Raw genomic sequence first — 15,725 nt, 5'->3', positions numbered from 1 at the left:
CAAAAAAAAAAAAAAAAAAAAAAACCCTCTTCTGCCAACCTATTTGAGTTTATGCTAAAACTCAATTTTGAAAGTATATCTGCATTTTGCACACAACCAAAACAAGTTTCTTTCTTCACATACTAACAAATGCACAGTAACGTATGACGCTTCTGAAGCATGCATAAGTGAATACTGTTTCATACGTAGTCAGATAATGACATCCCAAGAGAATTAGAAATATTCAGTTCTGTAAAAAAAGTCCTTATTTAAACATTTGGGTCAACTTGCTTTTTAAGGATTTAAGGATTGTAAAGGATTATAAATACAATGCAAATGTAATTTTCTTCACGAGGATTTAGGAAAGAGCTCCTGAAGCAATATTTAGAATAAAAAGTCATTTCACTTTACATTTGCTGTTTTGTTTTTCTGTCAACTAGTAAGAAACAAATATTAAATAAATCTGAAGCACTGTGTATTTAAAATTCTAGGCTTTTTTCCTGTTCTATGATAGTAACACATTCTAAGACTTCAAAAATATGGCAGGACACGTTGTGTTTTTTTCCCTTGGATGAAATGCTTTCTCGACATAAGGAGTTCAAATGAGTACTTCAAACAAAAAATATGCCACATAATCATTTTCCAGAAGGAACAGATTTGTGGTTTGTTTTTATTGACAAGCAGTTATTTGTATTTGTTGGTCATAAGGTAAGAAGGAAGGGTAGAAACTACATTAAACCAAGTATTTCCTCACTCTATCTTCCATGCCTTAAATTTCATACAAAACACTTGAGAAAAGATCTTATGAGTGCCTATTATTTAAATCATTTTAAAGAGAAAATACCATCAGATGCTATTTTGATAAGACACATGTAAACATTCATATTATGCAGCAGTTCAGCCTGATAGGACGCGGTTCAATCATGAAGATTTGAATATGCCTCCTACAATAAGACATGATTCCCTCTGACTTTAGGAAGCTCACATGTATGTGATTTCTAATACAAGGTGACAGGTGCCAGAACACAAACATGGGTGAATCACTGAATATTCAAGGCACAGACGGCTGCTCCTGTGCAGAGGTCTGTCCTATTTTGGCTTCACACTGTGGTGAACTCATGCCTCAATGCCTGCTTCATGCCTACAATTAGACAACAGGTCAGATGAATGTGTTATGGCTTCCCAAGGAGAGATCAGGTGTTCCTGGCAGCTGGCTGAGGAGGCATCTGGGCATAGGTGAAGTGCTAATTACTGCCAGCCCCTGACACAGGGGCCCCTCTTTCATCCCCTCTGCCTTATCTTTCTGTCCTTTGGGTCTTGATCTTTCTTCCCATGTGACACAAAAGTCGTAGTATTCAGCTTCCCTAGTTCTGAAATGGCAAATTGGATGGGCTGTTGGTAGCTTTTAAACCCAACAGAGACAGTCTACACAAACACAAAACCCAGTTTATACTCCAAAATAATTGTTTAAAAGGTTCAATGCAACCTTCTGATGGACCAAAACCCTTCTACAAACATTTAAAACTATGATACCACAAAAGAAGCAATCCTATGGCTGTAGGAGCTAAAAGAGGGTGGGAGGAGGTGAGAGAGAAAAAGGAAGGAAGGTAGCGCTCTAAAGATATGAAAATATTTTGTAGGTTTTCTAAAATAGGTTTTTGTTTGTTTGTTTGTTTGAGACTGAGATTTCCTCCTGTTGCACAGGCTGGAGTGCAATGGCACAATCTCGGCTCACCACAACCTCCACCTCCCGGGTTCAAGCGATTATCCTACCTCAGCCTCCCCAGTAGCTGGGACTGCAGGCACCTGCCACCATGCCTGGCTAATTTTTGTATTTTTAGTAGAGACAGGGTTTCACTATGTTGCCCAGGCTGGTCTCAAACTCCTGACCTCGTGATCCACCCGCCTTGGCCTCCCGAAGTCTTGGGATTACTGGCGTGAGCCACTGTGCCCAGCCTAAAATAGTATTTAAAACTTAAAACTTTGGGTGGCCAGCATAAACATAGATAGAATTCATAGAATCACTGAATATTCAATCTGAATGAGAATGTGTAAATCCTCAAAGTCCAGTTTCCTTCACTGAATGTGTTGAATTCTCAACCCAAATGTGGCTGCACGTGAGAATGGCCAGTATTTTCAAACCCTGATGTCCAGGTCCACCCACCTAAATGAAGGAGCTTGTTTGGAGGTGGGGCCCTCACTCCCACAGTTTTCAAAGTGCCCCGCCCTGGCTGTTCTAATGGGCAGCCAGGGTCCAGAAGCCAGGCTTCATCACCTGTCCTTTGTCACATCCCAGGGAAGGCAGTGCCTCATAGGAAGGCCTCCTCTGCATGCCACCCACAGCACCATCCAACCCAAGTCCATCTCAGTATGGAGGCCCTTGGCAAGTTGTGAACAGCATGAAGGCAGCCAAACTGCGCAGATCCCCACCATGCTTACAGCAGAGATGAACAAACTGGTGAGGACAAAAAAGACTGAATCTGTCTAGACAGAGGAAATAAAGCAGCACATAAATGACTAAACAAACAAGGTGGAAAGCCAAGTGCTACAGAAGCACTAAGGAGGTTAAGAGGATAGAGAAATGCAAAATCTCAGTACAGAGTGCATTTCAAATAAGTTACTAAAAGTAGACAGGGGCCAAGCGCAGTGGCTCACGCCTGTAATCCCAACACTTTGGGATGCTAAGGCGGGTGGATCACCTAGGGTCAGCAGGTCGAGACCAGCCTGGCCAACATGGTGAAACCCTGTCTCTACTAAAAATACAAAAATTAGCCAGGTGTGGTGGCAGGCCCCTGTAGTCCCAGCTACTTCGAAGGCTGAGACAGGAGAATTGCCTGAACCTGGGAGGCAGAGGTTACGGTGAGCCGATATTGCGGCACTGCATTCTAGTCTGGGCACAGAGCAAGACTCCGTCTCAAAAAATAATAATAATAAATAAATAAAAATAAAAGATAAAAGTAGACAGGATGACAAATATTTACCAAACTCTGCCCTTCTTAAAATAAAACCAGTCACCAGGCGTGGGTGAGGAAAGTCAAGTCCAGGAACTGCAGCTCCCTGACACTCAAGAAATGTCTTCTCTTTCAGAATATGCCTTGCGCATGTCTTGTCTCAGTGCTTGGCTATTTGGTGAAGTTGCCAGGCCTACTGATTCAAGCCTACAAAAGTGGTGACACTGTTTAGTCAACCACCCTTTGCCAGGAAGAAGGAGGCTTATGACTGGGTATCCAGATGATAACCCTTACTCTGTACTCACGGGGACACTCCGATTTCGTGGATTCTACAGAGATATGAGCATCAGGATTTTAAGGATGAGCAAAGATGACTAAAGAAGCTTCGTGAAAAAGGGAAACCAAAGAAAGGAGAGGGGAAAAGAGCAGCAAAAAAGAGTGTTGGGCCGGGCGCGGTGGCTCACACCTGTGATCCCAGCACTGGGAGGCCGAGGCAAGCGGATCACAAGGTCAGGAGATCAAGACCATCCTGGTTAACACGGTCAAATCCCGTCTCTACTAAAAATACAAAAAATTAGCTGGGCATGGTGGTGGGCGCCTATAGTCCCAACTACTCAGGAGGCTGAGGCAGGAGAATCACTTGAACCCAGGAGTGGAGGTTGCAGTGAGCCAAGATCGTACCACTGTGCTCCAGCCTGGGCAACAGAGCAAGACTCAGGTCTCAAAAAAAAATAGTGTTGGTCCCTCAAGAGGGAAAATTTCTTCCTCTGTGGGGCAGAGAGAAGAAAACGTATCTACCGTCTTTCCACACATTGGAGGAATGTCATCTTCCCAAATCAAGGTTATGTTGGGAGGTATCATCTCCTTGTTGATGTCTAATCCAGTTAAATGATGACTGGTTTCTTGAACATACTCTATCTAACTGTGCAAATTTATTTTGGCCTTGGCTGTATAATGTAAGGTTTACTTAATTCTCTAATAAAATGAATACATTAAATAAAAACAGTCACCAAAGCCATCTGGGATTCCAAATCAATTCTTTTTTTTTCTCCACAAAAAAAGAGATTTAATAAAATTTTGCTCATATCAAAAATTTTTAACAAGCACAGCCAAACTGTAATTCATGTCTGAATGTCTGCTTGCACCTTATTCCCATGTCCTCTCTGCTCCCTGCTATGTAAAATGAGAAAGGGCTATCATCACATACAATACAAATGGACAAAGAAATGGGACCAAAAAACACGGGTCATTTGCAAAGTATCTACACAGCGCCTCACACACATGGGTCTAATGTGTCACTCGGCGGTGATCTGGCTTCGCCCGAAACGTGGTTTCCTTCCCCGGCACCATGGCATCATGCCTTCTCCACGTCAGTCCCCTGCCATGTCTGCAGCAGGACCGGAGTCACTCCCCAGTGACTGGGGCCGCTGAGGCATCACACGGCCTTTCCCGCTCTCTGGGGTTCACATCAGCTTTGCTTACTTATAAACAGAATCCGCCTCAATGAAAAACAAGCAAAGGAATTTTTGGGGCTTTAGCCAGACCTCCAAGGGCAGGACTTCATTTCTAAGGTAAAAGATAAGGCTTGCCTCCCTCAGAGGAACTAAGGAGAAAAGAAAAGCTCCCTGTCCCAGGCTCAGGCCACAAGCAACATGAAACAGAGAGGTCCCTGAGGAGGCTGCACTGCTGTCTCAAACCAGCCTGGGGGATCACATGCACACCCAGACATAAACACCAGGGAAGGAAAACATTACTGAACACTCACTACTGAAGCCCGCAAACAGTCTCGTCTTCCAGATCAAATCATAACCTTAATTCTCACATCACGCACAATACCCAAAATTCAGGTATAACTAGCCCCAGCTAGCACCTTACAATCTCACTCTGAGTATTTAAACCACAATGAATGAGATCAGCTTATCAGAACTGCAGCAACTACTGAAAAATTCAAGCTTGACTCTTGCATTCTTCCTCTCCCAATCCTTTAAGAGGAAAATAAAGCACACATTTTTATCTCTGGAGCACCCTCCTCTTATGTACACCCTTTTTCCACATCCTGGAGCCGAGCCTCCAATCCAAACCAGCACCAGCAGAGGTATTGCTAGGCTCAATGGAAAAGTCAATCATTTCATAACCAAGAAGTGGCAAGATGGTTACTGCTGAACAGAAACTTGGAGGAGATGAAGGAGAACACCTTGCTCTCTCCCTCCCACTCCCTGCCAGGGAGCCAGGTCAGACCCTTCTCCTGGGCTCATTAAGATGCTGCTGAGGCGTCCTGCCTTGGCATAAAAGCGCCAATCTCAAAAACCAAGGAAAACAAATATTTATGTTTTACCTTTTTTCAATAATCTACCCTTCTTTTTAAACACAGCAGCAGAATGTACTTTTTTTTTTTTTTTGAGACAAAGTTTTGTTCTTGTTGCCCAGGCTGGAGTGCAGTGGTGTGATCTCGGCTCACCGCAACCTCCACCTCCCCCTCCCAGGTTCAAGCAATTCTCCTGCCTCAGCCTCCCAAGTAGCTGGAATTACAGGCATGCACCACCACACCTGGCTAATTTTTGTATTTTTAGTAGAGATGGGGTTTCCCCATGTTGGTCAGGCTGGTGTCAAACTCCTGACCTCAGGTGATCCACCCACCTCAGCCTCCCAAAGTGCTGGGATTACAGGCATGAGCCACTGCACCCAGCTAGAATGCACTCTTTAATCACCATTGGTTTCTAAAAATTAGTTCAATACACATCCACATAAAAGAAAAATAGGGAAACATAAAGTCGCCTATAATCTCTGGAAACATCTACAGTTAACAATCTGGTTTTTCTCTCGTGTAGTTCTTTGTGTACTTAATGGTAATTTCTTTTACCACTTTTTTTTTTAAATGGGGTCATAGTGTTCTGCGGCTAACTTTTATCAAGGGCATGTTTCATTAGAACCCGTATTACAAACGTCTTATTCCTTTCTGATAGGCAATTAAGGCATAGATTTCATTAACTGCAAACACTGTGCAAAAAGAAAGCACAAGGTTTCTTTTAAAGACCATCTACCTATCAGTACAGAACAAATAAAAAGTGACAAAAATAATTTCTATAATATCGGCTGGCAATAGACAATGACAAAAAAAAGAAAAGAAATAATAAAGCATTTTGGCAAATGTGTGACGAGTATCCCAACCTTTGCATAAACTGCCAGGACTGCTAGTTGCATTTCAGTGTAAGAAAACTGATGTGGGCAGGTTGAGGGAGGGAGGCAAGTATAAAAATGAGCGCGAGCCCGGGACTGCTTACTAGACCACAGACATCCCCTCTGGAGGGGGCCAGCGATCTGGAGCAGGAACCAAAACACAATAACCTTTAAAAGGGTAGAGATGAACTCTCAGAGCTGGTCACAACCGCCAAGAGAAAGTCAGCCCTAACTGCTAGACAGCTGAAACCATGATCTGTGATGCTAACAGACCCCATGGGGATCTCTGTGGCTTGAAATGCTGAAACAAGCGGCAAGAACTGCTTTGGGCACGCTACTGAGCTCTCAGAACCTTGGCTCCTCTTCTACTAGAATGAGACATTACCAGATACCTTGGAGGGTCATTCAAAATTAAATCTTGAATGTGAAAGTTTAGCATAGAGTCTAGCCTATAATGGTGCCCAATAAATGCTAGCTGTTACCTTGATGTTTGTAAAGGAAGAAAAGGCCAACTCTGTTTTTTTGAGACAGGGTCTTGCTCTGTTGCCCAGGCTGGAGTATAGAGGCATAATCATAGCCTGAACCTCCCAGGCTTGAGCAATTATCCCATTTCAGCCTCCCAAGTCACTGGAACTGCAGGCACATGCCACCATTCCTGGCTAGCTTTTTTGTTTTTTGTAGAGATGGGTTTTCACCATGTTGTCCAAGCTGGTCTTAAACACGTGGGCTCAAAGGATCCTCCCACCTCAGCCTCCCAAAGTGCTGGGATTACAGGCATGAGCCACCACACCTGACTGCCAACTTTATTAAAATAACAGTACTTAGAGGCAGCAAGCTTGCTATTATCCCATCTACCTTTCAGTACAGAATGAATAAGAAATGACAAAAATAATTTCTATAATATCAGCCAGTGATAGATAATGCCAATCATGTTCAAACCTTTGACCAAATTTCCAAACACCCTGTAGGCAACAAAACTCTCCATCTCACCCCAACCCCAACTTTCCAGCAATCTCAAATATATGAATATGAATGTTCTGATGAAAATGGGGCTGAGGAAGCAGAGCATGCCCTCCTCCTTCCTTCTGCCAGCCCTAGACATCATAAACACCCACAGGAACAGAGTGTAAAAACCACTACCTTACAAAACACACAAAGCCTGTGAGTGCTATCAAAAGACACAATTACAACCAATTTAGTTATAGATCTAATTGTATTTTATTCACGATTCATAAATCAGGGCAGATTCCACTCTACAAAATTGAATGAACGCTCCCACCAGCAATGGCAGAACAGTAGGTACTGTAAGATGAAAACAAAGAAACAGAATAGAAAAAGCTGACTGGTTAACATCGGGTTACTTTAGGCTACTTTTCTGTAAGGGCTAAATAAAACAGAAGGGACTTCCTTGCTACACTGACTCAGATAGACTGGAATCTCCTGTTTTCAGGAAAAACTGGTCTGTTCTGGGATCCATCTGCTTTCTTACATCACCTTTGCATGAGTGACTCCATTTTGGTTTGGTATGTTAGGATGGGGCTCAGTACAGGAGTTCAGCCTAAAACAATGGCCTCCCGTAATTTTTAACAGTGTCAAGCAGTTTTTATGGTACATCAGGGCAGCCCCCTAGCCTCAGAGCACAAAACACCTAAATACTCCAAGGTCAGCTCCAAGAGAGTAGGATTACTGTCTATCTTGCTACTTACGTAGGAAGAAGTGCCTAGTATACCGTCTGGCATACTGCAAGTATTCAATAAGTCTGCTCAATGTATAAATGATTGCAATGCAAAATAATTTAATGACTTCAAAGTTTTTAAGTAATGAGAAAGACATATTTCAAATAGGTCTTGGAAGAGAAAACCGCCATAAATCTGTAAATCTCCAACACAATGCCTGAGCATAGTGGGCATGCAATAAATATTTGCAGAAGAAACAGATGCTGTAACAATAGTAAACCAGAAACACAGGGAGTAAGTCCTTTTGTATTATAAGATTATTCTAGACAGCTGAAGACTTTGTGTCTAGCTATTTTTATTTTAAATATTTTTGGATGGGAACTGTTTAGTATATGTACTTTTTCAAAGGCTGCAGAGAATCTAGTTTAACCCTTTCTTTTCTATGATAAGTATATATTACAATGCCCGCAGGAGTGACTGAGGTTTTGTTAAATTGCGTGCTGCTGACTATATGGGATCAGTCTTCAGTGAGAAACAGCATCTCAATTACATATCCCACAATCCTGAACGAATGCAGGCTTGCTTTCTCTCTAACACACGCCAGGGGCTGCAGCAGAGATTCTTCAACTTTTTGTGCCACAGACTCCTCTCACAGCCTGGTGAAGCCTATGGACCCTTCAGAATAAACTTCTCAAACGCACAAATTAGAATGCAAGGGATGGGCTGCACACAGCGGCTCATGCCTGTAATCCCAGCACTTTGGGAGACCAAGGTGGGCAGATCACAAGGTCAAGAGGTTGAGACCATCCTGGCCAACATGGTGAAGGCCCGTCTCTGCTAAAAATACAAAAATTAGCTTGGTGTGGTGGCGCACACCTGTAGTCCCAGCTACTTGGGAGGCTGAGGCAGGAGAATTGCTTGAACCCAGGAGGCAGAGGTTGCAATGAGCTGAGATCGTACCACTGCACTCCAGCCTGGGTGGCAAAAGGACTCAATTATGCTGAAAGGGAATTATCCAAATAATTATGATATAGTACTAAGTGTTTATTACCATATTTAACAAGATCAAGTGGCAAGTCAATAACTTATTGTAACTCAAAGTAATGATGAGCACATATAGTATTTGAGACATGTATAAAACTGTAGTGCATATGGAAATAACTGATGCGATACAGTGATATAAAAAGAAATATTTGGTCTTGACACAAGAGCATCTAAAACCCTTGGAATTTCCTGAGAGAAGCGTGTAATATTAGGAATGCCTTTTGTTACTCATAAGAAGCCCCTATCAACTGTCCCTGAGTTTATGCTAATGAGGTGACTCTGGTTGGGCCCCACATAGCTCTAGGATAGGCACTGGTTGCCAGAGGAACCAACTTTGTGATTAGAGGGTTGGGATTTTCACCCTACTCCCAATCCCTATGTCCTGGAAGGGGAGAAAAGTGAATTAGTCACCAATGGCCCATGATTTAATCCATTATGACCACATATTGGAACTTCCCTAAAAACCCTTAAATGGTGGGATTCAGAGAGCTCCTGGGTTGATGAACATATCGAGGTATTGCAGCATGGCAGCCCCAAAGAGGGTACGGAAGCTTCACACACCCCCAAGGCCCCTCCCATACCTTCTTTATAATAAGCCAGTAAATGTCAGTAAAAAGGGTTTGAAGTCCTGTGGGCCATTCTAGCAAATGACTGACCCTGAGCAGGCAGCCGTGGGAACCCAATTTCAGGGGGTGTCTTGGGCAGTCTTGTGAGACTGAGCCCTTAACTTGTGGGGTCTGTGCTAACTCCAGATAGTCAGTGTAAGAATTTAACTTAATCACTGGAGACCCAGCTGGTGACCAGAGAATGGGAGAACTGGTTGTTGGTGTGGGAAAACTCTGACACATCTGATGTCAGGAGTGTTTAGAGTAGAAACAGGTCATACTGCTTTGATTTTATTGATGTTATAGTCACAGGAACTGCTACAGGCTGAGTATCCCTAGTCCAAAAATCCAAAATCGAAATGCTCCAAAATTTGAAACATTTTCAGCACCGACATGACACTCAAAGGAAATGCTCATTGGGGCATTTTGGATTTTCAGATTTGGGATGCTCAATTGGAAAGTACAATGCAAATATTCCAAAGTCCAAAATCTACAACACTAAGCATTTCGGATAAGGGATATTCCATCTGTAATGCTACTGGGTTTGCTGATTACATTCCTAACAGAAGGAAAATATTAGATTTTCAGTTACTGATTAGTGAAAATAAAGATATAATTTTTTCCCCATCCAAGTTCATGTACCTACCACCCTCCCACACACCGACTTCCATCCTGTGACCTCAGATTAAGGACCCTTGAACTAAAGGAAGTCCAGGGAAGGGGAAGCATGAGCTACATCTCAAAAATACAATCACCACCACCATGAGTCATCTCTTGAGACCATGGTGCATATGTACTGCATGTATGAATAATGCAATAAAGCCAGCCCCATCATTCCAGTGAAAAGAAATCCACCTGAAAATGAGAAAGCCTCACCAGAAGCTATAGCCATCAAAGCCTACCAACAGAAATTAAAATCCACATGAAGAGCAAATTCTAACGGGGCAAAACTCAAGTGTCCACTAGTTAGAATGGAATTAATTTCTACACAATATAAATTCTTCATCAATACCAGCACATTACAATCTTTTCAAATGTTACAAGTACTCAATTGTAGTCTGTGATTTACTGCCTAGCTAGTCCTCGGAACACAACAACTCAGTCCAGTACAGACACAGATGGAAAAGCATCTTCAACCATCAACTTGATATTATCACTGCCAATGGGAAAACAAGATAAGCATACCCAGCAAATACCTTTGATACCTCATTTTAAGAAACTGCAGCTCACATCCGACACCCACTGCAGCCAGGTGGGCAAGGCTTTCCTCTGGAATGTCTTTCACTGACTCTCCTCTAGTGTGTGCAGATTCTTCCAGATCCAGCCCAAATGTCTCCCCCTTTCCCTTTCCACACAGGCCTGCTCTCCCGGTCCAGAGGGCACCTGGTTTTCTGCTGTAACACCCACCACAGCCCCGAGTCCTTCTCCTACACCAGACGCTGGGGGGCAGGATACGGTTGGATTTGTTTCTGTGAATCCTGAAGGCCTACATCAGAGTATTTGCTTAACACACCCATTTTAATATGTGAGGCAGTTTCTGTTTCTCTAAAAGTGTAAAATGCATAATGTAACACTAATTCACTTCAATTAAATATATTTACTTGAAAATAACCCAAAGTACTGTAGGTAAATTGTATTGGTTAAAAATGAAAGAAACAAATAAAACCTGTCATTTTTTTTTTTTTTTTTTTTGAGTCTGACTTGCCCAGTCTTGCTGGCCCAGGTTGCATTTCTGACACCTTCACTTGAACCCAGCCATTTAAGTTAATATAGTATCTTAGGCATCAATACCACTTATCAACGCCCACTGTGTGCCAGAGGCTGTGCTTTCCTTTGATTATTATTTCAATTAATCCTCACACAAATACTCTGAGGAAGACACCCCGTTCCCATTTTACAGAATGCAGACTATCAGGACAGAAATTGTGCTGGGCACTGGGCTGAACAGTGGGGACAGACAAGTAACATGATTTAGAAAACAAGGCAACAGAGGCAAGGAAACTGACAAGGTGGACAGAGGGGAGGTAAGAAGACATGTGGAGGAAACTGCCTCAGGGAGAGGAGGCCTGGTGGGTCAGGGGAGGCAGGCAAGGAGGGAGGTGCGGAGTAGGCACTCCAGCCCAGGACAGCCCGACCCAGCTGCCAGCAAACAGCTGAGACTCAGACAGCTGAGGCCTGAGAGAAGAGGACTCGTCCAGGTTTGCATTTCCAACGTATCGCCAGGGCTGCTGGGGAGAGAATGGGCTTGATGGACAAAACAGCAGAGGAAGGATGCCAGGCAAGAGGATGAAATGGCGATGGCTCATTCACCTAGCTTCGTCCCCACAGAGACAGTGGCTGGAGGCAAGGGCCTTGCAACCCAGTGCCTGGCACTGTCCCTCACAGCCAGAGTGAATATATCGCTGATGAGGGAACAGACAGGCAACTGAGGAGAGAGAAGGGAAGATCTCACCTAGGGTAGTGGCAATACAAACAGAGAGGAGAGGATGAAGTCAAGAACCATCTAGAAGGTAAAGCTGGCAAGAAGTGGTAACTGACTGGATGTGACAGGTGAGTGTTGAGGGCAGGGAAAGGTGGGAGGGCCCAGTGGTTACACAGCAGAACCACTGCGACCAAAAAAAAAAAAAAAATCCAGGAATCTGAATACAAATTACAACTCAGTATTTCCTCACATGGGTTTTCTCTTCTCAAGGACGTCTTACTCCTGAACAAAAAGTGCAAACTGTGTAGATAGTGAAACAAGGGTGTGCTGAAGCCCACAGAATAATCCCCTCACCCATCCACCCCCAGTCTACTCCAGCATTCTGGCAAAAAAAATCTCATTTAAAAAAACGAAGCACGGCCAGGCGCAGTGGCTCACACCTATAATCCCAGCACTTTGGGAGGCCAAAGCAGGTGGATCACCTGAGGTCAGGAGTTCGAGACTGGCCTGGCTAACATGGCAAAACCCTGTCTCTACTAAAAATACAAAATTAGCCAGGCGTGGTGGCACACACCTGTAATACCAGCTACTTAGGAGATTGAGACAGGAGAATCACTTGAACCCGGGAGGCAGAGGTTGTGTTGAGCCGAGATTGCACCATTGCACTTCAGACTGGGCAACAAGAGGGAAACACCATCTCAAAAAACAAACAAGCAAACAAAAACCAAAGTAAATGTATGTGAACAGCTGTTACTTCTTCTACTTATTTACGGCAAAAGGGATAGAATTTTAAATAGTGCTTACTAATAAAACAGATCTGGAAGGGGCCACTTGTGGCGATCTCTGGGTAGGAATATGTATTTTGGCTTAACAGTATGTTATTTTTCATATATATGCATTTTTGTAATCATAAAAGGTAATTTTAATATGTTTTAAAGTACATTTTTCTTAAACTTTAGTCTTTTCAAAGTTACCATCTACTGCTACTAGGTAAAAACTTCTAGGGGCAAAATCATTTGGAAAGAAGAAAAAGATCTTCATCTTAGGATAAACTCTTTTAATGTACATGTGAAATGGCATACAGTTCTAAGTGCCCCCAAACGCTTCACTATCTAACACACAGAAGCCTTTAAGTCAGGAAGCACAATACTGTATAAAAACAAACTTCAGAATAAACCCCGGAAACCAAAAACTTCAGATGGCAGTTTAAAAGCAATATTCAAAAGTCTGCCCCTGCCTTTGCATAGATAATTACCTAAGAAGAAAATGTGTAGCTTAAATTAAAATTGTGATAATACTAAGCACTGGTCTGTTTTTTCGAAGCCAACAGTTCAAGCTTGAGTTCAGATAAACCATCAGCCTGTTAACCAGATAAATACTCTTGTTCCTTCTTAGGAATTGCAGTGAAATGAATGTGATTCAAATTATTACATATGTGGACATAGTATAGAATCACCTCAACGGCACCAAAATTAATTTTTTAAAAAACAAAGTAATTTACAGCATAGGCTATGCCTCAAATAGACAGTGCCTTTGTTCTCCCCCTCACAGACAAAAACCCACAGGTGGCAGATTTTGCAAGACAAGTGTGGGCTGGATCTCAGTCCTTGCTTGTGCCACCGGCTGAGTGCCTTTGTGCAGCACGCAACTTGCACAAACACTCGGTGCAGCCCCGCCACAGCCCTGTCTTCATCTCTGAGGTCCATGGTCACTTCAAATGAACAAAAATTTACACATTTCCAAATGAATAGAAAAATACACTGATTCGTGAGGGCCAGTCTCAATTATAGGAAAGGGCTCTGAGCATGTGTTCTAACTATCAATTATTCACAATTTTAAAATATGCCAGACTAGCTTTACAGCACTAACTGCAGTTTTGAGTAAAACTTATCACATGTGCTCAACAGCCCAGAACTTCATCCAGAGCAGTGGTAGAAACAGGTTTCCCTCTCGCACATCTTCAGTTCTTGAAACACGCTAGACTCACCAAGTAACCACTCCTTTTCTTCAACTTCGGTCAACAGGCAAATCTAAATTTTTGCAAGTAATGGATGCTAGTTAAAAGCTGTCTAATCTATTTTACACTTTATATATTTTAGACTGCACACAATACCAAATGTAACAATAACAACACTATTCATTGCTCCTTGGCATTCTTGGAGTTATGAATGTTAGGTAACTTCAATATATGTTTATAAAACTCAGCCTGTTAATTTTAAAACCCTGGGCAGCTGGCCAGAAGACCAGAAATCCAGCAACTGAAGCCGCACGGCCAAGCCTTGCGGTGGGTGCCTGAGCAGGGAGGCCCGCACCCAGCTACATGTCTTCAGGCAAGGTCTTTCCCAAGAAGCTGAGGAATTCCTCGACAGGTTCTTGCCACAGAAAATCATATACCTGCATCAGCCCTTGCAAAAGGATTCCCTTATTTTAGCTACCTGACCACCCTCTGGGTCACACTGGACATCCCCATCCCCTAACCCCCACCCAAGGATGATAAGGTGGAAACAGAGAAGCAGGAGAAGTCGTCCCTGAGTGTGGATTCATCCCTGGGAATGAGAAATCCTGCTTGCCCTGATTAAGCCAGAAGTCTGGATTCTCCAAAAGAAATGCATTCTGGTGATCATATGGATCCAGCATCTGACCCCCAAGACTGAAGATGGAAATGATTTGGGGTAGCAACCCAGGAGAAGGTGCTGAACAGGGTGAATCCAGTTAAGACCAAACTGGAAGCCTTCCAGACACCATTTCCAAATGCTTCTCAGAACATGGGGATGCAGTGGCCAAGGCCCCCAAGGGGACCCACGTAATGGATTACCCGGCATTAGTGCAAAAGTGAGATAAGACGGCCTATTGGGAAGTCAAGGCTGTGCTGGGCCTGAAGGCCTTCTATGCTGAGCTTTATCATCTAATCAGCACCAACCTGGAGAAAACCACAACCCAACAGGTGAAGAGAAACCATCTGTGTACTGAGCCAGGGAGAGAAGGAAAATAAATGAGCTATACTTTGTGGGGGAGGACAAAAAGAAAAGCTCAGGTTGTATACTAGCATTTGATACCTAAAAAGCAAAACTGAGTGGCAAATATTTTCTTCCTGCTTTTACAGATGAAGGAAATCCAAGAAATACTACACAGGACAAGAATGAAACAGTACGAAGTTGCACAGACTACGAAGTTTCCAAGTCTTAATGATAGCCAGTGCCTAGCCCTCTGCGACATTTCTCTTTCCACCTTTATCTGTCCAGGCTCCTTGCATATGAGGAAGAAAATCTCAGCTCCTCTTAGCAGCCATCGCTCCAGGTCAGTTTCCCCAGGGCTGCTGTATCAGTACTGAAGGGAATGAACTGCAGTGCTCTTAAAATCACTTCTAGTTCCAAATTCTACTATTCTAAATAAATTGGCTAATAGGTTGAAAATACAAAAAAATAAACAAAAAAAGACCCACAAACAAAGCAAAAAAAAATGTCAACATCAAGAACATAGTGATACAGGTTAAGTATTATATATAAGTGGTAAACACACACAAACACACACACACACACACACACACGCCCTCAGCTGGTAAGCACCCATGGGGTAGACCTAGCTTGCCAAAAGTTCATGTGAAAAAGATTTAAGGATTGTAATTGACTGTAAGCCCAGGATAAGCCAGCAGAATGGCCTGGGGAACAAAACAATGAAAAGGAACAAAAAGCCTAGGGTGTTAGGAGAAATGTCATCCTCACATTAAGAGAGGGGTCACAGCCTCACCCTCCTTCTTGCTGATCAGGTCACACAGAAAGTTTCATTTTTGGTTTTAGGACACCTTACAAGCAGCAGCAACAAGGGAGATAAAATGCATGAAGAGAGGCTGGGGGAAGGAACTAAAACACCT

General features: G+C 43.0%; 1 protein-coding gene and 2 pseudogenes across 7 annotated transcripts in view; 2 read left to right on the top strand and 1 right to left on the bottom strand.

Moving 5' to 3' along the window:
• The window catches only part of TBC1D1 (TBC1 domain family member 1), a 239,902-nt gene that overhangs the window by 127,062 nt on the left and 97,115 nt on the right, over window positions 1-15,725 (bottom strand). The window lies entirely within an intron of this gene.
• On the top strand, window positions 2,866-10,914 carry LOC116548797 (annotated as a pseudogene).
• On the top strand, window positions 11,730-14,824 carry LOC116546257 (annotated as a pseudogene).

Source organism: Sapajus apella, unplaced genomic scaffold (assembly GCF_009761245.1).
Source record: "Sapajus apella isolate SASKATOON/1434 unplaced genomic scaffold, GSC_monkey_1.0 scaffold5, whole genome shotgun sequence".
In the NCBI taxonomy this organism is placed as follows: Eukaryota; Metazoa; Chordata; class Mammalia; order Primates; family Cebidae; genus Sapajus; species Sapajus apella.
Note: the sequence above shows the minus strand (reverse complement) of the source record. Positions and strands in the feature narration are given on the sequence as shown.